At 35.1% G+C, this 23,437-nt stretch overlaps 1 long non-coding RNA gene across 1 annotated transcript in view; it reads right to left on the bottom strand.

Moving 5' to 3' along the window:
• The window catches only part of LOC123388170, a 46,029-nt gene that overhangs the window by 13,333 nt on the left and 9,259 nt on the right, over positions 1-23,437 (bottom strand). The window lies entirely within an intron of this gene.

Genomic DNA, 23,437 nt, shown 5'->3' with positions numbered 1-23,437 from the left:
ACACTTAAGTGGGGCTGAAATACCAAAACAGTCATAGCAGTTATCACAAGTTTTCAGGGAGAGATGGAGGTTTTCACTATTCACTTTCAACACTTCTGCAACTGTTAAAACATAAGCATATACTACTTTCCAATGGAAAAAAAAAAAGTGTCCTACTGTATTTTCCAAAAGAGTATAAATTGACGAAGTTATATATTAATTATTTTACCTCCAGAAAGTCAGTCTGATGAGCTTAGAAATCCAACTGTTTTTGAACAGTATATTTTAGTTTACATAAAATAAATATTTTCATATACTATTTTTGAATTAGAAAAAAATGGAAACCTGGGTTTTTTTTTTAACATGACAACAGTCCTCCTTGAGAAACAGTTTGGGTTTTTTGGGATATTTTAAATTTTTATTTATTTATTTGACAGCACAAGCAGAGGAGGAAAGGCCAAGTAGAGGGGTGCTGGCCAATAGCCAGGCTGAAGATCCAGATAACAGCCAGCATTTACCAGACATGTGAGTGAAAAAACACCTGTAGATGATTTGGCCACAATTTGCCAACTCATTTCTAGTCAGGGAGTCCCAGACTCCAGATATTTTGGAGCTAAAACAAGCCATTCCACCATGCCTATTCTGAATTCCTAACTCACTGAATTTGCACTTGCAGATAAAGTAGGTAAATGCTTTAGATAATAAATATGTGTAGAGGCAGCTTGATATGCATAAATATTAGCTGGAACACAAAAATATGAATCTGACAACAAATTAGTAGTAATTATCTAATCTGAAGAACAGAAACAAGAAATTGAAAAAATGAACAGCTCGTCAGTGACCTCTGTAACAATACAAAGTAGTTTATCACCCGTATTATTGGAGTCTCAGAAGGACAGGTGAAAGACAATGGGACTTGAGTGGCTCAATGGGTTAAGCATCCAACTCTTGGTTTCAGCTCAGGTCATGATCTCAGGGTCCTGAGATAAAGCCCCACTTCGGGCTCTGCACTCAATGCAGAGTCTGTCTGAAGATTCTCTCTACTTCTCCCTTTGCCTCTCCCCCCATGCTCTCTCTCAAATAAATAAATAAATCTTAAAAAAAAGATAAAAAAACTAGAGAAAATTTGTTGCCATCAGACCTGCCCCTCAGGCTGAAGGGAATAATGGGAATAAAGGTAAAAGAACATTTTTTCCTTCCCTTTCTCTGAAATACAAGTGTATAAAGCAAATAAAGTAACACTGTATTCTGGGATGTAATACATAGGTAGACATAAATTCTTCTTTTATAAGGTTCTTACAGTATTTAATGCTTACAATATCAACTCTAAGAGGACTAGAATAAACTAAAAAGTGTGTTTTCTAATCCTTATTGCACAACCTCTAAAATGTGTGTGTGTATGTATGTGTGTGTGTATATATATATATATATATATATATATATATATATATATATATCTAGAAAGTCAACAGAATTAAAATGGAATATCTAAAATTATTCCATTAATCCCAAAGAGTAGAGGAAAAGAGGAATGAAAGAGAATAATGAATGAATGAATGAACAAAAAGGAGTATTGAACAAACTAAACACAAACAGAAAAATGGTAAACAAAACATTTCAATAATTATACTAAATGTAAATCGACTAAATACAATTAAGAAAGTCAGTGATTATAAAGCAATTTTAAATTTGATCTTATAGTATGTTTTTATGAAATATAGTCTATGTAGGTTTACATATACTTGCTATATAAACTGGAGCACACTACAGGCAAAATAAAACACAATGTTCAATTGTGAGGAATGCAAGATTACATTAAACAAATGAAAAACTCAATCTAGCTGCTCTACACACTTATACCAAATTAATAAACTTGTTCCAATAAAGGTAGGGGGGGGAGGAATCTGGGTTACAAGATAAACTTTCTTTATAGGCCTCAGAAATTCTGTTACTACTCTGGTGAAGTTACTATGACAGTCCAGGGTCTGATCCGCTACCTTCTGTGTAAGATGTAATCCTATCAGTATAGTGAATGGTACTTTCGTTCAGAAACAAATTCAAACCCATGTCATATGACTGATACATAAATATCATAAAGACCATAACAGCAATATATTAATTTCTTTAAAAAGTCCAACTGACACAGGAATTATCCACATCTTTATGACAAGTTCAATATATATTTCCATAAGGAGACCCACCAAAAATTGAAAGTATAGTGCTGCTGAATAAATGTGGAATCAAAGAAAAGAAGCTAGTTAAAGCAACTTCTAACAAAGACATTTTGATGTCTCCATTTTTACAACAGGAATTGTCTTGCCAAAAATATCTGAGGTTCATTGGCTAAAGCCTGGCCATCTTTTTCCATGTTTCAACAGCTAACTGATCAATCCACCCACCGGAAGGGCTTCATGTAGACTAAATCTATTCTAGACAATTAAATTCAAGCTTTATTGGAAAGCCTGAGTCATTCTCTTTCTTGAAAGTGAACTGGTATATCTGCTTGTCAATATATACTGCTACTAAAGTTTATATTATTAGAGCATTTGATCACTTTTAAATGCTTGGAGAATTGATAAAAATTCATCTTACAAATATTTATTGAGTACCTCTTCTGTGACAACTACTACTGTATTTACAGGGTAGCACTGACAACCACAATCATAATAACAAATGCTCCTAGAAGTCTGGGAGAACCCAGAAGCAAATCCTTTTTAAAGATATCCCATTCAGAAAAGACTACTATTCCAAAAATAGGTAAAAAATAAAAATTCATATCTGAAAAGAAAAAAAATAACTACTTATTTGCTACATTTTTCTGTAGCTAACTCATTATTTGGCACCCTATTTAGTTCTGCTGCATTCATGTTAAATTAAAATTTGCTCATACGGTGCCTGGGTGGCTCCGCAGGTTAAGCTAAGCCTCTGCCTTCAGGCCAGGTCATGATCTCAGGGTCCTGGGATCAAGCCCTGCATCGGGCTCTCTGCTCAGCGGGGACCCTGCTTCCCCCTCTCTCTGACTGCTGCTCTGCCTGCTTGTGATCTCTCTCTCTCTCTCTCTCTCAAATAAATAAATAAAATCTTTTTTAAAAATTAAAATTTGCGGGCGCCTGGGTGGCTCAGTGGGTTAAGCCGCTGCCTTCGGCTCAGGTCATGATCTCAGGGTCCTGGGATCGAGGCCCGCATCGGGCTCTCTGCTCAGCAGGGAGCCTGCTTCCTCCTCTCTCTCTCTGCCTGCCTCTCTGCCTACTTGTGATCTCTCTCTGTCAAATAAATAAATAAAATCTTTTTTAAAAATTAAAATTTGCTCTTAGAACTCTAATATACCTGCAGCTGCCATTGCTACTACTAAAACATGAAATTGGGTTGTTGTTTTTCTTTTTAATATGTAAGTCATCTCTGCCTTAATCCCATTAACACAGGCAAGCCCCAAACACTCTTTTATCCTACTCATTTTTAGGTTGTCAAACTTAAGATCAGTTATACATCCAATACAAGTAAAGTATCCTGTTAAAAATGCAATCTTAACACTTGCCTGCACAGTACTGCCTTCTCCTCTATTACTTCAAGTTAAACACAAAAGCAAAACAAAGAGTTTTATATTAAAGTCTGATCAAAGACTAGGATCCCCAGTAGGAAAGAAAATCTATTCTCTCAAAAGAGGAATAGAACTAGAGGAAAAAGAAACAGCAGAGGAAGTGAGCTATCAGTGAAAAAATTCAGAAAGCTATTACTATGAACTAAAAGCTGCCAAGCACTTCTCCAAAGAAGTTGTAACATTTTGCACTTTTACCAACATGGATTAGAGTTCCAATTGCTATATATCCTTGCCAACGCATTATTACCCCTTGAAGTTTTAGCTATCCCAGTAAAATTTGAAACAGGGCCTCGTTATCTTTTAATTTCCATTTCTCCAATGATTTATTTTGAATATATTTTAATATATTTACTTATCATTTAAGTATTTTCTTTTGTAAAGTTTATGTTCAAAAGATTTTTTTTGTCTTTTCTTTATGGGGTTGTCCTCTTATGAATTTTTTAAAATCATCCTTTTATTGCATTGAGTTTAAGTCCTTTGGATATATGCATTGTGAGTACTTCTTCCAAATTTGCTGTTTTTGTTTTTGTTTTTTAATTTTACTAATGGTGTCTTTCAAACAACAGAAGTTTTTAATGCTGATCAAGTCCAGCTTGTGAATTTTTTCTTACCCGGTTAACTTCTTATGTACTAAGAAATCTCTGACTCGGGACGCCTGGGTGGCTCAGTTGGTTAAGCAGCTGCCTTCGGCTCAGGTCATGATTCCAGCTCCTGGGATCGAGTCCCACATCAGGCTCCTTGCTCGGCGGGGAGCCTGCTTCTTCCTCTGCCTCTGCCTGCCATTCTGTCTGCCTGTGCTTGCTCTCTCCCCTCTCTCTGATAAATAAATAAAATCTTAAAAAAAAAAAAGAAAGAAATCTCTGACTAAATCAAAGTTCACAAAGATTTTCTTCTGTTTTTATCTATTCGTTTTATAGTTTTACATGTTACTTTTATACTTCTATCTACAATATCCATTTGTATGTAATATGAGATTTTTTTGTATTATCAGAAGTAATTGTCTTCATACTGATATTCAGTTGTTCCAACACCATTTGTTAATATGAGTATCCTGTCCCCAGTGGAATTCTCTATCATCTTTTCTAACAACCTATGTCTGAGTTTTCCTGTAATCTCTCTTCTGTTCCATTAACCTAAATATATATACCTTTTTTTCTTTCAGTAATTATATCATATGACCCAGAAATTCTTTTCATGGACATTTAACCAAAAGACATAAAAATATATGTCCACAAAAGTCTTGGCCATGAATGCTCACAGCAGCTTTGTTCATAATAGACCTAAATTTACAATAACCCAAATGCCCATCACAGGTGAGTGGATAAATAAATTATATCGTAACCATACGGTGGAATACTATTCAGCAATAAAAAGAAAAAAGTCATTACTGAAATAAGCAACAACCAAGGTAATTATGCAAAGACTAAGAAACCCAACCAAAAAAAAGTACATACTCTATAACTGCATTTATATAAAATATTAACACAGTCAAAACTTAACTACAGTGAAGAATTAGAAAACTGCCCAGAATCAAGGCTGGGGGACTGACTATAGGGAGACATGAAGAAAACTTTTATGGCACTAAAAATGTTCTAAATCGTGACTGTGGCGATGTTTACATGGATGTATATACATGTCAAAACTCCCTGAACTGTACACTTAAAGTATATTCACTTAACTGTGAATATACTTTACTGCAAATAAATTATACCTCAATAAAGTTGAATTTGAAAGTAATCTGATTACAACTACCAACATGTAAAATGCAACCCACGTCAAAATATCTCAAATGTATTTTGCTTAATACCAGAGATAGAAATACAACAAGTATATCACCTTCAGGAGTAAGAACTTTTTAGAATGAAAAGCAAAATGACATTCAGAAAAGCACTGTCCAGGGTGCCTGGGTGGCTCAGTCATTAAGCATCTGCCTTGGGCTCAGGTCATGATCCCAGGGTCCTGGAACTGAGAGCCCTGCATCAGGCTCCCTGCTCAGCAGGAAGCCTGCTTCTCCCTCTCCAACTCCCCCTGCTTGTGTTCCCTCTCTTGCTGTGTCTTTTTCAATAAATAAATAATTCTTTTTAAAAAAAAAAAAAAAGCACTGCCCTATAGGACGTTCCTCAGTGATGAAAATGTTCTGTATCAATGCTGTCCAGCACAGAAGCCTCTAACCGCATGTAGCTATTGAAAACTAAGGCAAATGAACATTAATGAGTAAATTTATCTTAACTAATTTAAACATAAATAGCTACATGTGGCTAATAGCTAACATATTGGACAGCACAGGTCTAAAAACACAGAGATCATTGAAAAAACACAACAGACCACAATACATATGCTTAGGAAGGTAGTGGAAATGGGAACATTCTTGGAATAGAGCATAAAATTAAAAGAGGAAAGTTACAGTAATTACTGGGACTTTACAACTGTCAAAATACCTATTGACAAAGTATTATTTTCTTTTTAATATTTTATTTATTTATTTGACAGACAGAGATCACAAATAGGCAGAGAGGCAGACAGAGAGAGAGAGAGAGAGGAAGCAGGCTCCCCGCTGACCAGAGAGCCCAATGCGGGACTCGATCACAAAACCCTGAGATTATGATCTGAGCTGAAGGCAGAGGCCTAACCCACTGAGCCACCCAGGCACCCATGAAAAAGTATTTTCAACCATACGCAGTTTTCTAACAAATTCCTGGTATGTTTGATTAATTTTATTAGTAGATTAATACAATAAAGAAGAAAACTAAAATTCTGGACATATTTCTAACCTAGAATGAGGAACAAGTTTCAGTGGAAATGCCAGGAAACAGGGAGAAAGTGTTCATATAATTTTAGAGTTCACGTCAGACAAGGAAGGAAATACTGGCATAGTTAGATATGATACAGATCAGTAAAACGGATTTCAAAAGCTTCATTTAAATAACAGGCTATGAATTCATAACTCAAAATCCAAAAGGAAAGATTACAGAGAGACTAATTTAAAAACTAAAATTCTGTATAAACAATCACAAGCGATACTAGTTTAAAAAAGGCAAATGAACAGAAATTATCTTAGAAAACCAATCAATACAGTTGCAGAGAATTCACTCACAATGTTCAGATTTAAAAGGTTACAACCGGGGGTGGGGGAAGGGAAATAATCCTAGTGGAAAAAAGGGAAATAATCCTAGATGAATACAAAAGAGCATATATAAAGGAACATAAGAATAGTAAAGACAAAAGAAAAGGCTTGAAATGAGGAAAATGTCTGGATCCAAAAAGGACATTAAATAAGGTAGAACTGCACAGATTAGAGAGTCGTATGACACTAGAGCCAGAGGATAAGCAGAACTCCAGAAAGAAAGAAAGAAAGAAAGAAAGAAAGAAAGAAAGAAAGAGAGAGAAAAGGCAAGGCTAGGCTTAGGAGCCACTAAATTCCCTTTCAATTCTATTGTCTCTGTCCAAGAGAAGGTTTGCTCTGATTCAGTAACTCAAGAGTGGTGGATGCATGACATTTTTCTGGATCAAAATTGTTTCAAGTTGCTATTTAAGCAAGGTTATTTCTTAAAGAATATTCTTGAACAAACAACCGTTAACAAAATCTTTGACATTCCATGATTAGACATATTAGTAAAGCATACAGTTAGCAATCAATAATTTGAAACAGAGATAATCCATCAAGCTCTCTGTAACAGCCTCACCTGAATCTCACAGTCATAAAATTCAAAAGACCAGCAAGGCAGGGCAGTATAAAATTGTCTTAAGAAAGAATACCACTAACTTCCTTAATTTTTGAAGCGTTCATAAAAATCATTAAGAAAAAAAAATTTTAAATATGCTGAAGATAGGGTCAGTATACATGTACAAACCAAAAGGAAAAAAATATGACCAAAAAAGATCACAAAGTCGCTTAATCTCACAATTAAAGAAATGCAATAAAAACTCAAATTACCCAACAAATTACAAAAAGTTTAAGTTTGATAATATTGTTTGCCAAGACTGAAGGGGGAAAGATGCTGTCATACATGTTGGTGAGAATAAATTCCACTGTGGAGAAGAGAAAAAAAAAACTCCACTGCTCCACTGGTAAGGATCTACCTTCAGTAAATACCTGTTAAAGGACACCAAGGTATGTGTGAGAAAATGTTTATTAGAGTGCTGTTTTCAATAGTGACAAACAAGAAATAACCTAATATGGATTGGAGGGGACTGTTTATTATGGAATGATCATAAAATGGAATAAAAGCCAATAACAAAATCAGTTCCATCTCCATGTCAGTATGGAAAATTCCTAAGTATGGTAAATGGAAAAAAAAAAAAAAAAAAAAAAAAAAAAAAGATGCAGAGAGAGTAGGCACTATGTTCCCCAACTATTTCTCTTAAAAAGTGGATGTAAGAAGAAAAAACAGTTTCTTAAAGAATACCTGAAAGTTTTAATTGTAGGTATCTTTGGGAAGAGAGTCTGAGGATAGGACGTGTGAAGTAAGAGAAATTTTATAGGAGGTTTTAGTACTCTTTAGGCTTTTCAGCATCCACAACCATTCTAATTTGGAGAGAATTTCAAAAAGTGAGAAGCAAATATTCCCTTCCTTATCTTCCTCATCATGGGTGCAAGTCTAACACCAATTAGGTCCTCCTACTCTGGACACTGAATCCTAGGTGGTGATAGCAAGGGACAAAGGAGTCAGATCACTGAAAAAGAAAGCTCCAGAAGTGCTGAAAGCTTATAAGCACAGTCAACAACATGCAGTCAAGGCAGCAGTACCCGGGATAGCAAGTTTTCAAGCAGCCATGTCCTAAGCAGAGACTGCCTTATTGTAACCTCTTAACCATGCCTTGCTTCCCTCAAAGCAAGGCATGGTCTTTTGCTTCTGCAAAATTTCTAAACCTGATTCTCTACCTATGAGCTATCTAATATTTTTCAAACAATTCTTTTCTGCTTAATTAGAGCTACTTTCTATCATGTGCAACCCAGAACTCTGACTCTGTTCTTTTATTTATTATCCTATAGCTGTTCTTTTTTTTGGCTTTTGTTTTTTTTTTTTGTTTTTTTTGGGTTTTTTTTTTTTTTTTTTTGACTAAGGGTTGGTAAAATACTTTTTGTATTCCCTTTAATAATGTGAACTATACAATTTCTTATCTAGCACTTTGCCCAACAGTGAGACTGGCAGGAGGATAAACAATCTATTTAAGAGAAAATATCACAGCATTTTTAAAAAGGGGGGAGGGTAAGTTCTCTCAAAGAACTTGAATATTACTTAGGAAAACATTCACCATGGCTGCCCCTCCCACTTCCTCCTCTCTCCTCCCAAGGATTTCATGCCCACAATTGGCTCACTGCCTTATAAATTTGATACAATGGAAAAGCGGAAAAAAGCAAGAAAACAGCATTTTCCAAAGGGAAATGGGAAAATTTAACTACAGATAACTTGGAAAGTAGACTAAAAACTTAAGAGCAGAGAGGTAATACCCTCAAAATGTGGAATAGAGTACAATTTAAGACACACTATACCTTACTTCAAATAATTTCAATATATAATAATCTGAATTCATTAAAGACAGCTGTGAGAATACAGTCTTTAGTTTTTAGAAGTCTTTTCTTTCCTCAATTCCTATAACTCCTATGAGCTGCCAAAGTTCATTTTAAAATTATTTTTGTCAAAGGAATACATAAACACGTATTCCCAAAGATATAAAAAAAACTTGTAATAAGAAATTAGTTGAGGGAAGATGGCAAAGTAGGAGTCACCAGGAATCCATCTCCCCACCTAAACAAGAATTGTACTGGCATAATCTGACTAGTGTAACTATTTTGGAATCCTGGAGTCTATTCAAAAGCTTGCAGCTTCTAGGGAAAGGCTTAGACAGTAAATCACAGTTAATTTCAGTCAATTTCAACTCTCACTATGGTAGCAGCTACCCACCCCAGTGCCCACCCCCTCACCTCGCAACAGGAGGAAGCCATGCACATATGCCTAGCACAGCCTACACCAGCTTATGGGACCTTGTCCTCCAAATATCAGTGATCTGTGTTCTGATCATTGGCTGCTGCTTCTGATTACACACCTGCACACACAGAAGCAGGCCACCACTGCTGAAATCCCCACTGATGGAAAAGGCTTCCAGGGGACTTAAAGATCCAGAGCCCATTTTTTCCCTTCATTTCCCCCCTTTTCCCTCATTTAGGAGCCAGGCATTAAAGACTTGACATCCATTCTTGTGTGAATATAAGTTTGCAACTCTTGTGGGTAACTACCCAAAGGGATACAACTGCTTGATTTTATGGAGTATGTTTAGTTTTTTAAGAAACTACCAACTGTCTTCCAAGTGGCCATACCATTTTGCATGCTGTGGGGTTTTTTCATATATTGCCATATTGGATAGTACCAGAGTTTTTGTATGCTACATACTGGATGATTTCACCTATATGACAGTATAGAAAAGTCAGAAGTATGGAGACAGTAAAAAAAAAATCAGCAGTTGCCAGTGGCTGGGCTGGGAGGAAAGGGGACAAATAGGCAGACTGCAGACTACTGTTAGAGCAGTGAAACCCACTAGGTATGTTACTATGATGGTGGATACATGTCATTAAAAATTTTTCCAAGCTCATACAACACACAACACCAAGAGTGAAGCCTAATGGAAATTACGGATTTTGTTGATGATGATGTCAGTACAGGTTCATCAATACAACAAATAAACCACTCTGGTAGAGGGCAAAGATAATGAAGGAGACCATATATGTGTGAGGGCAGGGGGCATACAGGAAAGTTCTGTACCTTCGAATTGAATGTAGCTGTGAATGTAAAATAGCTCCAAAAACTAAAGTCGATTTAAAAAGAAAAACTCCACACCCTATAGCTACCATGACATGCGATGGTAAAAGACAAAAATTATCCTCTAAGGTCAATAACAAAACAGGAAGTCTGTTTTGCTACTTCTATCCAAAAAGGCAACCATATTAAAAAGGAAGAAATAAAATTATCTCTGTTTGCAGATGACATGTTCTATATGTTTTTACATGTACCTTAAAGATTCCACACCAAAAAAAAAAAAAAAAAAAAAAAACATCAGAATAAACAAACTAAGCAAAGCAGCAGCATACAAAATTAATGTGCAAAAATCAGCTGTACTTCTATACACTGACAATGAACAATCCAAAAAGGAAAATTCCATCCATGATAAGCACCAAAAAAGAGAATCTAGGAAAGAACTTAATTAAGGAGGTGATATACAGAGAAAACTATAAAACACTGTTGAAAAAAAAAAATTAAAGACCTAAAAAAATGGAAAGACACCCCAATCTGATACTGTTAATATTTCAATATCATCCAACAAAATCTACAGATTAATATCATTCAAAAATCCCCAAAACTTTTTTTTTTTTTTTTTTTTTTTTTTTTTTGCAGAACTAGAAAATTCCATTAAAATTCATATGGACTCTCAAAAACCCTCAATGGCCAAAAGACTCTTGAATCAGAGTAACAAAGATTTAAGACTCACAATTACTAATTTCAAAATCTACCATAAAGATACAAAGTGTTGTACTGGCATGAAAACAGACATGTATGCCAACTGACTACAATAGAGAACCCAGAAATAAACTCTTGTATATACGGTCAAAAATTCTGACAAGTGTGGAAAGACCATTCAATGGGGAAAGGATGGTCTTTTCAACAAATGGTGTTGGGAAAAGTGGATATCCACATGTAAAGCATTAAGTTAGACCCTTATCTTAAAACATAGTCAAAATTACTTAAAATGGATTAATGATCTAAGCAAAAAAGACCAAAACACTATAAAACTCTTAAAAGGAAATACAGAAGAAAAAAGCTTCATAATACCAGTTTAGCAATGATTTCTTGGATGCGTCACCAAAGGCAGACAACAAAAAATAGTTAAATTGTACTGTACTGCATCAAACTTTTAACTTTTTGTTCATCAAGAACACTATCAACAAAGCAAGAGAATGGGAGAAAATATTTGCGAATCACATATCTGATAAGGGATTAATATCCAGAATATATAAAGAACTCCTAGAACTCAACAACAAAAACACAAACTGCTAAACATTTCTCCAAAAAGATAAACAAATGGGCAATAAGCCCATGAAAAGATGTTCAACATCACTAATCATTATGTAAGTGCAAATTAAAACCACACTGAGGTTACCACCTTACCACCTTACAACTGCCAAACGTCTAGAGTCCAAAAGACAAGAAACAAGTATTGGTTAAGAATGTGGAAAAAAAGGAGCCCTTATGTACTGTTAGTGGGAATGTGAATTGGTGCAGCAACTATGGAAAACAGTACAGAGGTTCCTCAGGAAATTAAAAGTGGAACTGCCTTATGATCCAGTAATTCCACTAATAAGTATATATAACCAAAGAAAAAACAGAAACTTTAATTCAAAATGATACATATACCCCTATGTTTACTGCAGCATTATTTACAATGTCCAAATTATGAAAGCAGCCCAAGTGTCCAATGACAGATGAATAAAGAGATGATTGATACACAAACAATGGACTATACCTCAGCCATTAAAAAGGAATGAAATTTTGCATTTGCAACATGGATGGATATAGAGTATTACCTTAAGCAAGGGGGTAAGTCAGTCACAGAAAGACAAATACCATATGATTTCACTTATATGTAGAATCTGAAAAAAATTTTTTTAAACACAAACAAAAAAGCAGAAACAGACCCTTAAATACAAAAGGGAGCAGGTATGGCTATGGACAAAATGGAAAAATGGGTGACGGGGAGCAGGAGATACAGGTTAGTTATGGAATGAATAAGTCATGGTGATGAAAGGGAATATAAGTCAGAGTATTCTATGGTGACAAATGGCAGTTATACTTGTTAGATTTTTCCAATCACTACATTATAAACCTGAAACTAATATAACATATATGTTGACTATACTTCAATTAAAAGAAAAAAAAGATCATCATGCGGCAAAAAGATCATACACAAAAAATCAGAGTCCCCAAAACTGAAAATCATTGGTCATTTTTCTGGTTCCTCTGGAACTTGAGCTATATTGTCTAGACTCAAATTTAAAAGAGGAACAGAAGAGGAAAGAGATGGAAGGCCTCCTATTAGGTGATGAGAAATATAAGACTGAATCAACCAGATGCTTAAATAGGCCTTCCAAGAAGGGAGACCATAGACCTCAAATTTAGACTTTGTAAGTTGTTTCAAGATAATTACAGTCATTCTAAGTGTGTATGCTAGAAGTACTGATGTGTCCAGTGTGCACATTTTAAATACCTCTGTTTCTAAAACCTTCTTTTAGCATTTGTTCATTTTTTAAAACAGAGGACCAGGGTACATGAGAGTGGCCAAGTGGCTAACACGAATTTCCTAGAGAGCTGGTTCCCAGCAAACAAAGCAATCATCAGCTATCATACTCCAGAAGTAAAGAATGGGAAAAATCTTAGAAAGAGTCTAGCTAAAATAAGGGTGCTTTATGCCCCGTCCTTTTCCTCTTGCTTTTGGGGAAGGGGCTTTGCAGGAAAGGTCAGTTACCAAGGCTCATAGAGAGAAGGAAGTTTCTCAGGTTTCTGCTTCTGTAGCTGACATGTGTGACTTCAAGTTACAGATACCAACTTCACACCCATTAGGATGGCTCTATTAAAACAAAAAAAAAGTGGGGCAGTGGGGCACCTGAGTGGTTCAGTGGGTTAAAGCCTCTGCCTTCGGCTCAGGTCATGATCCCAGGGTCCTGGGATCGAGCCTCATGTCAGGCTCTCTGCTCCGCAGGGGACCTGCTTCCTCCTCTCTCTGCCTGCCTCTCTGCCTACTTGTGATCTCTGTCTGTCAAATAAATAAATAAAATCTTTAAAAAAAAGAATAAGGAAAAAAAAAGCTCAGAAAATACCAAGTGTTGACAAGGATGTAGTGAAACTGGAACATTTATTCTTGCTGCTGAGAATGAAAAATGATGCGGCTGCTGGGAGAAACAATATGGTAGTTCCTCAAAAAATTAAACACAGAATCACTATTTGACCCAGCCACTCCATTTCTGGGTATACAACCAAACGAACTGAAAGCAGCAAGATGCAGATACTGGTACACCCATGTTCATATCAGCATTATTTACAACAGTCAAAAGGCAGAAGCAACTCAAGTGTCCATCCATGGATGAATAAACAGAATGTGCTATATACATACAAGGGAAGAAAACATGGCCAATATAGGCCACAACATGAGTGCACCTTGAAGACATTATGCTAAACGAAGTCACATGCTATGCTAAGTCAGTCACAAAAATGCAAAGACTGCATGACTCCACTTATATAAGGTGCCCAGAATAGTTACATACACAGACACAGAAAGTAGAACAGTGGTTGCCAAGAGCTCAGAGTAGAGAAAATGGGGGAGCTACTATTTAATGCATACAACATTTCAGTGTGGTAGGAGAAAAAAAAAGTTTTAGGCTGTACAATATGAATGTACGTAAGGCCACTGAAGTATACACTCAGAAATGGTTAAAATGGTAAAGTTTAGTGGCACCTGGGTGGCTCAGTTGGTCAAACATCTGACTCTTCAGCTCAAGTTCTGATCTCAGGGATATTAGATGGAGCACCGCATTAGTCTCTGGGTTGGGCATGGAGCCTGCTTAAGACTCTTCCTCTCCCCTCTGCCCCCTCACTGACCCCTCTCTCAAAAAAAAAAAAAAAAAAAAAGAAAAAAAAAGAAAAAAAAAAAGCCCCTTTCTTTATTTTGATGGTTTATTCTCTTATTTTGTTAGGGCACATGGTCTAGGAATTTCCTAAGAAATGTTGCATGGTGGATATATTTTTTTTCTTGTTCTTGAAGGTCTTTCCTTCCTCCTTTTGCACTTGACTAATGGTTTGGCTGGATACAGAACTCTAGGCTGAATGCAGAACTTGTAAAGCGCTAGTCCTCCATCTTCCATCTTTAAATTAGATTCTTAGATTATGAGAAGTTAGATGACATATATATTCCTAATCCCTCCTAAATGATCCCAAAAGCTTTTGAGACATTCTCATTATTTCTGATATTCTTAAAGAAATTTTGTAATAACTGCCTGGTATTGGCCTGTTTTCATTCGTTGTGCTTGGCACTTTATAGCTTTTTTTTCAACCTGGAAACTCAAATCCTAAATAAATTTTCTGGAATATGCCTATATAGGCATATTCTGGTGTACATATGTATGTGGTAAGACATTTCATCCTCTGATAGATATGGCTACTGAGACAATCAGCTTTGGAATCTCACAGACTAGACTCGACCCTCAGCTCACTACTTACCCACAATGGCACTTGGGGAAATTAACTTCTTTTAAACCATATATGAAATGGGGACAGGTTAATTGTAAAGATTTTTAATAAAATGACACATGTAAAGAGCTTATACAACAGAAATAATGAAAAATAAGTGTTACCTATTATTAAAATCCTAAAAGATTGATGCAGATACTATCAATCCTAGATTGATGCAGATACTATAAACACTGTCAAATCTATCAAGGATCTGCTATTTGTAAGGAAATAAAACTAACAAAAGAAGTGGGAGGCAGCCAATGGGTATAGGCTTTTCTTTTTGGGGTATTAAAAACGTTTGGGGACTTGAGAGAGGTGGTGGTTACAAAATACTGGAAAGGTACTAAATGTTAGTGAATTGTTCACTTTAAAATGATTGATCTTATGTTATATAATTTTTGCCACAATAAAGAGAAAAAAGGAAGCAGGAAAAAGAAAGGCAGTATAAAGGAGAAGTCAAAAGTTGTTGAAATGGAGAATGGAAACAATACTCTTTCCTCTAAATTAGTGTGACACTTTCCTCTATATGCTCTCTTTTTAATTCTTGGAACTGAACAGCCAATAATGATATTGTTGGGAAGACAAACAATTCCTTTTTTATCGGACATTAACACATAAATAAAAGGCTGATTGAGAGATTGACATATAATTAAGAGAAGATTATTTTCAATTTCTTTGGGAAGAATGTATAAAACAGGAAAGTTGGAGGATATATATATATACAAATACACACACACACACACACACACACACACACACACATGAACAAAAAAGCTGATAGTATAGAAGACAATGGATAAAGTCTTTTTTTTTTAATCACTATGTATCCAAATGCTCAGCTCTAAGCCTTCTCTTATGACAAATATGGGAATCTAACCGCATCTAAAATCTTTCCAATAAAAGGGGAAGTAAATTACTTCATACTGATTTCAGACTAGGGGGAAATATTGTTAGATGCATCTTTTTTCATTTTCAACACTTCCCAAATTGTGCTCCAAGAAACACTGTTTTAGAAAGATGTTATTTTAACACGGTACAAAAGAAATGAGAGAAGGGAGAATGAGGGGAAGAAAAAGGAAAAGGAAAGCAGCATATTCAAATTTCATTCTTGGGAGATTTGCAAGGCATAGTAGTGTATTAAAGGTTCTGCAGTAAGAAAGCCAGTTCACCTCTATTAAACCTACATTTGGCTGATTTATTAAGTACAGTTCTTAAGCTATGTCGGTTAAACACACATAATGCATCATTTTGTTAAAGGCTGCTTAGATTTATACCAGATAACATATAAATTAGGGTAATTTCAATATTAGCCCAGGGGGATAAGATTACCCACACATATTCAAGAATAATCAATTATCTGAATAAAACATTGTTTCAAATTACCAGCTGGTCAGAGCAAGAGCTTAATGGCAATAAAGGAGGGGAAGAGAAGGTAGGAATAAGAGGAAAAGAAGAAAAAACAATCTGGGAAGAGTTAGCTCTTCATCTTCCTTTGTTGAAATGTCCTTGTCCTGACATGTCAATTCTGATTATTAAGCCTAACATTTGCAGTTAAGATAGTAAAAAATTCCAACTTGGTTCACTTCTCCCCCACTTTCTATTTTTTTACATTAATTCCTAACCCTAGGAGGTAACCTCAAAAGGAGAAGTTAAATATTTGTTACTTGAGTACCTTAAGTATAAAATTTCACATTGCCATAACAATCCATATCCCAAAACAGTTTAATACTGCATAATTTAAGCATAAAGGCATTTGCAATTTCAGTTTCTTTTACTCAGAGCAAAGATGTACAACACCAACAAAACCTGAACCTGGAACAATATTTCTTGTTTGGGGGAAAATCATAGAAAAAAACATGGATTTAGAGAAGTAAAAATTCAAATAGATAGGGCAAAGGAAAATCCAAATGGAAATACATTTATGAGAAAACTTGTAAGAAGATAAAAAGACACGCTTTTCATTATCACTTTATCATCTTTGAACCAAAAAGAAATCACTACTGCTTATTACTACTATTTCCCCCATATTGTGGGAACCAATCAAGGAAATGAATCATTTAGGTATTAGAAACAGCCAATCCCTTAGAGAAGTTAATCCTCTTCTTGGAAATTATTTTATTCATAGGGGAAAAGCTACAGCTACCTTTCTGGTGACTGTTCCTCCTTTTTCTCATAAAAGAAGTGGAGTGGAGTGAGCAAATGAAGGCAACGAAAGCCTCAATAGTCATATATATCCCCAGTCACAAAACTGGAGGGGAGCAGGAGGGCAAGACAAGCCAGGCATGCACGCCCTAGCTATTCTACTCAGCAGATCATTCTTCGTCATTTACAGGCTACCACCCTTGCCAAAGGGTGACAAGATCATTTGGCTAAAGCAACTACTGGCTAAATAACAAACCATACACATAAATCTTTTTAAGGAATAACAGATTTGAAAAAGACAAAAGCTAGATAAAATAGATACATTAAAGTGGATAGAATAAACTTCAACTTTGGTTATTATTTCACAAATTAAATTTGTGAATCTTAATTCAGTGGCTTAAAGGCAGGAGTTGCAAAGTTGGAAGATGAAAGATCAAAGCACTGGTAGCACAGTATTTTCTTGGTGAGAGTATCAGTCTAAGGTCTGAAAATGAAATGTGCTGATCCAGAAACCGAACTTTATCAGTAACTTAAAGATGATCAATCAGCTTCAGTGACTTATTCACAGAAGAGAGCAAAGGGAGCAAGCACCCCAGGTAAACCCCACCACAAGGAGGCCCTTACAGTGACCCAAAAACCTGTCCTCTATCCATAGTATTCATACTCTTTTTCCACATGAGTACTAATCTGATCTGGTTAAGTAGTACTTGGTTGAATACAGAATTATATAGTAGTAATATCAAAACAGATCAACCTGCAAGGTATTTCATCTAGGTCCTAAGGGGGCTTAATAAACATTCCTGAACTTCAGGAGATGCACTGCTCATTTTCCAGATTCTCCATCTCTCTCGATGCAAAATTTACACCCGTCATTCTGTTTTCCATCACCCACTGTGTTTTCTGTAGATGTGTATTATCACTGATTGAGCCATATCAGGCTATTGCTCTCGTGGATCTGATATTATGCATCCTTCCAACTGTGTCCTGCCAAACCATGAGAAGACACATTTATTTCCCTACTTTCAAATTCTTAAACAGTACTTCTGACAGCCCCATGTACCTCTAACTGTAATAAAACTACAAAAAAGTAGTCTGCTTTTTTTTCTGTACTTTTTGTAGATACTGATACTGATTTTAAAATTCTGAACAATTTAAACACAACAACAGTCCAACTGGACACAACTCAATACTGCAAAATGTAAATATATACATTGGTTCAAAGCAAATTGTTAAAAATTAACCACTTAACAAAACAACTTATAGCTAGCTCATAATAAGGACACAGACAATTCATATACTCAATTATATAAGGATTCTACATTTGCATAATGCTTTACAAAGTGCTCTCCCATTCAAGATAACATTAATTCTAATCAAATATTTAAATTGAAAGTCTCCAAGAAAGAGATTTCTCTAAGAAGATAAACAAAATAATCCAAAATTTTAAAAACTTTATTTAAAAGCCATTAAATTTTCTGATGTTTCATACATATATATTTTTTTGCTTTGAAATGAGAAAATATATTAAGACTACAACAGAAACAAATTCCTTCTCTCATAAAATATATCACATACTCTTAGGTTATACATGTGTTAAAATTATTTAAATCAGTCTTGAGAAATACGGTTTCAAGCTGGATAATAATTACACTTAAAAAAATCATGCAAGTTTATAAAAGAGACAAAGTCAGGCCTTGGTCTGCCCAACAATTCCTGTCCAGATCCTCTGTACCAAATTACTTCTTCAAATGTTTAGTATACTTATGCTCCATTATAAACTGTTCTATGTAAAAAATACATGGTATCAGTTATCTCTACCTTAGAATGAATAAATTTAAGTGACTGAATACACTCAAGGATTAAATCTAATCGCCAATTGTGAAATAAAAGACAAAAACCATAGTGTAACTGAATCCAGGACTTAAATTGGTAAGAAGCCTTAAAAGGAATCCAGGAAATCCTATTACATACACCTAACCATGTCAAAGGTTAGTTCTTATCAAATGAGCTGTATCCCATTGAGGTCCATTAAACAAACAAAAAAAGCAGTGATAGAGCACCAACATAATAAAAAGAGTTCACATCACAAAGCACATCATTTTCTAAGACTTAGAAATCTTCTCTAAATGAAAATATAGCATGAATACATCAATATTTGCAACAGAAAATTAAGAGTTCTTACCTTACTACATCATCAATATTGTTCCTGTATACGCCTTCAAGTCTTTCTGCGGGAAACCCCCATAGCAATAATGTTGGGATAAATATCTGAGTACTTAAGTTAAGGAAACATCTGAAATATACAACAATGCAAACTACATGTACTTGTTGTAAAAAACATTAGCTGATTATAAAAATCACTATACCTATGCTAGTAAAAGGATGTCAAATGTATTTATCTATAAAAACCATCATGTGTAATTAAGAAACACAGGTACATAAAATTAATTCCGCCAAAAAAAATCTCAAAATAATTATATGGCAAAATAATTTTCAAATCTCTTTACCTAGTACATTAAAAGTAAGTACATAAAAAAATTAAGGAAAAAAAAAAGTAACTTCCACATTTACACTATTTAGGCCCACATACATGAAAACAAAAACCACAGACTATAAATCAGAACTGAAGTTACCTTGGGACAAAAACCAAGTATCAAAATAAAAACAAAAAAAGCTACACAACTTCTCAGTTTTCATTGTTACAAAAGGCACCACAGCATAGAGAAAAGTAGATACAATTAAGAATTAGGAAGCCAGATTTAAGACCTGGCTTATGCCGCCATCCCGTTGTATAACCTGGACATGACTTCATCTTTCCAGGCTTCAATTTCCTACTCCACAAGATTAGGTTGAGCCAACCACAATGATCTCTTCCAAGTCCTTGGTATTTGTGACTTAGTAATACTGAACTAAGGTAGAAAGTTTTCCTCATTCACCATCAAGGTAATCAACATTTAGCATGCCATTCTATTTATTTATGTTATATACTGTAGTCAGCATAAAAACAAACTTCTGTGCTCCAGAAGAATCTGCATCAAACTAAAAAAAAAAAAAAAACAAAAAAATACCAACCAATCTACATTTCTATGCATTTGTCAATAGTGGCAGACCTCATTTCTTCCTGAGTACCATTATTCCTCTCTCTAATCTCGTGATTTTTCTGAGATGGACCTTCCAAAACAGCCAAGCTGATCTGCCCCCCAGACTCCCTTCAACACCCTCCCTGAAGTTCTCCACCTACCTACTCCTGGACCCCATTTGATCTTCAAGTACAATCCAAAATTCACCAAATCCAGTGCCTTTTTGTAGATCTTTTTTCATCACTTTCGGCTGCTTTCACATTATTGAGTTAATTTCGGTATTATTTTCAATTGAAAATAATTATCAAGTTACTAAAAGCTTTTCAAAATTATTTTTTTAAAAGGTTTTATCCATAGTTTTACCACACACTGATTGGACAGACCTAAAAATATTTTAAGGGAAAAAAAAACAAAACAAACAGGGTTGCCTGGGTGGCTCAGTCGGTTAAGCATCTGCCTTTGGTTCAGGTCATGATCCCAGCGTCCTGGGGTGGAGCCCTACATCAGGCTCTCTGCTCAACCAGGACTCTGTTTGTCCCTCTCCCTCTGCCCTGCTCATGCTCTTTCACTATCTGTCTACATCTCTCTCTCTCTCAAATAAATAAAATTTAAAAAATAAAATAAAAATAAAAACCTTTCATTAAAAGAAAAAAGACCGCACACAATAGCATATACAATATGCTACCTTTTGTACAAAAAATATTTTCTTTTTGGATAAAATGAGTAAGATTTACACACAATTTGCCTGAATCTGAACTTCTCAGCACACATGTGCATTTGCACACACACAAATGATAACTGAGAAACCAATAAACATATTTGCTTCATAGAAAAGGGGTGGTGGCAAAGGGGAAAAACATACACTAAAACCAGCAACAAACAAATCCAATTAAATATCAAATTGGTAACCAGGAGATAGAGTTTATTTCACAGGAGTTATTTGGCTACTGCAAGTTTACTGTACTTCTTGGTAGGAAGCACTGTAAGAACAAAAAGAACTACAAAGAGGGGCTCCTGGGTGGCTCAGCTGGTTACACATCTATCTCAGGGTCCTGGAATCGAGCCCCACACAGGGCTCCTTGCTTACCAGAGGAGTCTGCTTCTCTTCTCCCTGTGCTCATATTCTCTCTCATGCCCATTCCCTTTCAAATCAATAAAATCTTAAAAAAAAAAAAAAGGACTACAAAGACAATACAGAATCACTGGAATTTCCAAAACTGAGTAATGAATTATAAGACACATATTTCTACCAATGCATGTCCAATTTGACTTTTTTGCTTCCTAATGTTAAAATTTCTGACATACTTTTTTTGGACAATTTAAACCAAATAAAAATAACTGAGAAAACTATACATATATTTCTAATACGGAATAGTGTTAACTTGCAATTACCGGATATACTTTCAAATAACGAGAGTGTTTCATATGAAATTCTCATCTTATTACTTATAAATGCTGCGCATAAAGAATTATACTAACTAGATCACTGCAGGAAGCCAAATATTTTTGCCATCTAGTGATCTACTCGCAGGCAATGTGGCAACATGGTCAAGAACATATGCTCCGGGCACCTGGGTGGCTCAGTGGGTTAAGCCGCTGCCTTCGGCTCAGGTCATGATCTCAGGATCCTGGGATAGAGCCCGCATGGGCACTCTGCTCAGCAGGGAGCCTGCTTCCTCCTCTCTCTCTCTCTGCCTGCCTCTATGCCTACTTGTGATCTCTGTCAAATAAATAAATACAATCTTAAAAAAAAAAAAAAAAAAAAAAAAAAAAACATATGCTCCAAGAGCCAAGATGCCTGGATTTGAACTCTAGCGTCACTTACTAAGTCATCTTTTGCAAGTTACCCATCTTCAGTTCCCTGTGTAAAATGGGACTGGTAGGAGGTAACATTTTTTTTTTTTCTTCTCTGCTTAATTTTTATTCAAGATTTTATTTAAATTCCAGTTAGTTAACATACAGTATAATATTAATTTCAGGTATAGAAATTAACCAGGTGTAGAAATTAACTGCATGTCGTTAACTGTATACTAACGGGAATTTAAATAAAAGTTTGAATTAAAAATTAAACAGAAAAGAAAGTGTTACCTTCATTAAAAAAAAAAGTACTTATCACATAGGGTTGTGATAAGGATTAAATGCATTAACCTATGGAAAACAACTAGAACATAGTGATAGCTGTCTATCAGTTAAACAAATGGGACAGACCTATACCATTAGGGTTTACTGTAACGATTTGGATATATTTTTTTTTCCAATGACACTCTTTACTGAATAACCTAATCCTTCTAAAGAGCATCAAAGTCTAATAGAAACCTTAACTCTTTGAAATCTTGACTATAGCAATTTGCCTTTTAAGTATTTAACTTCAGAACAAATGTAAAATATTCCCAAATTTCCCAAAGGGAACAAAACAAAAGACTGCTTTCCCCTTGTTATCAGTGGCTACATGAAGTAAGCAGAGAGGTAGAAGGAATTTCTGTCGGCCCTCAGAGGGACAGCTACCATTGCTATGGCAGATCTGCAGACACAGACATACGAAATTCAGTACATGACCTTTCACCCCACCTCTAAGCAAACATGCTAAGTTTGTTTTGTTTTAATTCAGGTATAATTTACATACAATAAAATACAAGATCTTAAGTGATTCATTGATGAGTTTTGATAATCATATATATCATGTTGGAGAGTCTTGATTCAAGTGCTGCAACAATCCCATCTCAAACATAGAATGCTGACTGCAAGAAAGAAAAAAAAATAAATGATAATTAAGTTCTAAAGCCTGTCCACAGAAGTCAATTTCACCAATAACAGAACTGACACACTATAAAATGATGCACCTAGTATATGAGCTAACTCAATTTTTACTGGTTGTTCTTAACATCCAATCCTGACTTAAAACACTAAAAGGATATTCTAAGTTACACCAAATTAACAAAATGCCTTTAGAAAAAAACATGTGAGCTGAGATTTCATATTGACCTTGTCTCAAAATTTTACTTGTACCCAAATTAATGTCATTTGCACTACAAATTTAACTAGAATTTTCAAATAGAGAATAACCAAAAATAGCTCCTTAAGCCTTATTTTATGTGTCCCTGAATATAGACAGAGTCTTATTTTAAGTACAATTATTAAAAATAAAGCACTTCTGAAGTTTCTTTGTAGTACTACTCAACATAATATATATACTTATCCCCAAACAAGTTATAAACAAAAATACCAGTATACAGTACTAGTATTCAAACCAGTAACACCTTTTTTCTGCCACAATTATTTTAAGAAAAATTACTTCCACAGATCACATATAAGCTATTTTAAAAATTCACATATGGAAGCGGTAACATACATGGAACTCAGAT

This window comes from Mustela putorius, unplaced genomic scaffold, assembly GCF_011764305.1.
Source record: "Mustela putorius furo isolate JIRA1106 unplaced genomic scaffold, ASM1176430v1.1 tig00003890_pilon_pilon_pilon, whole genome shotgun sequence".
Taxonomy (NCBI): Eukaryota; Metazoa; Chordata; class Mammalia; order Carnivora; family Mustelidae; genus Mustela; species Mustela putorius.
This window is presented reverse-complemented; position numbering and strand designations above follow the sequence as displayed.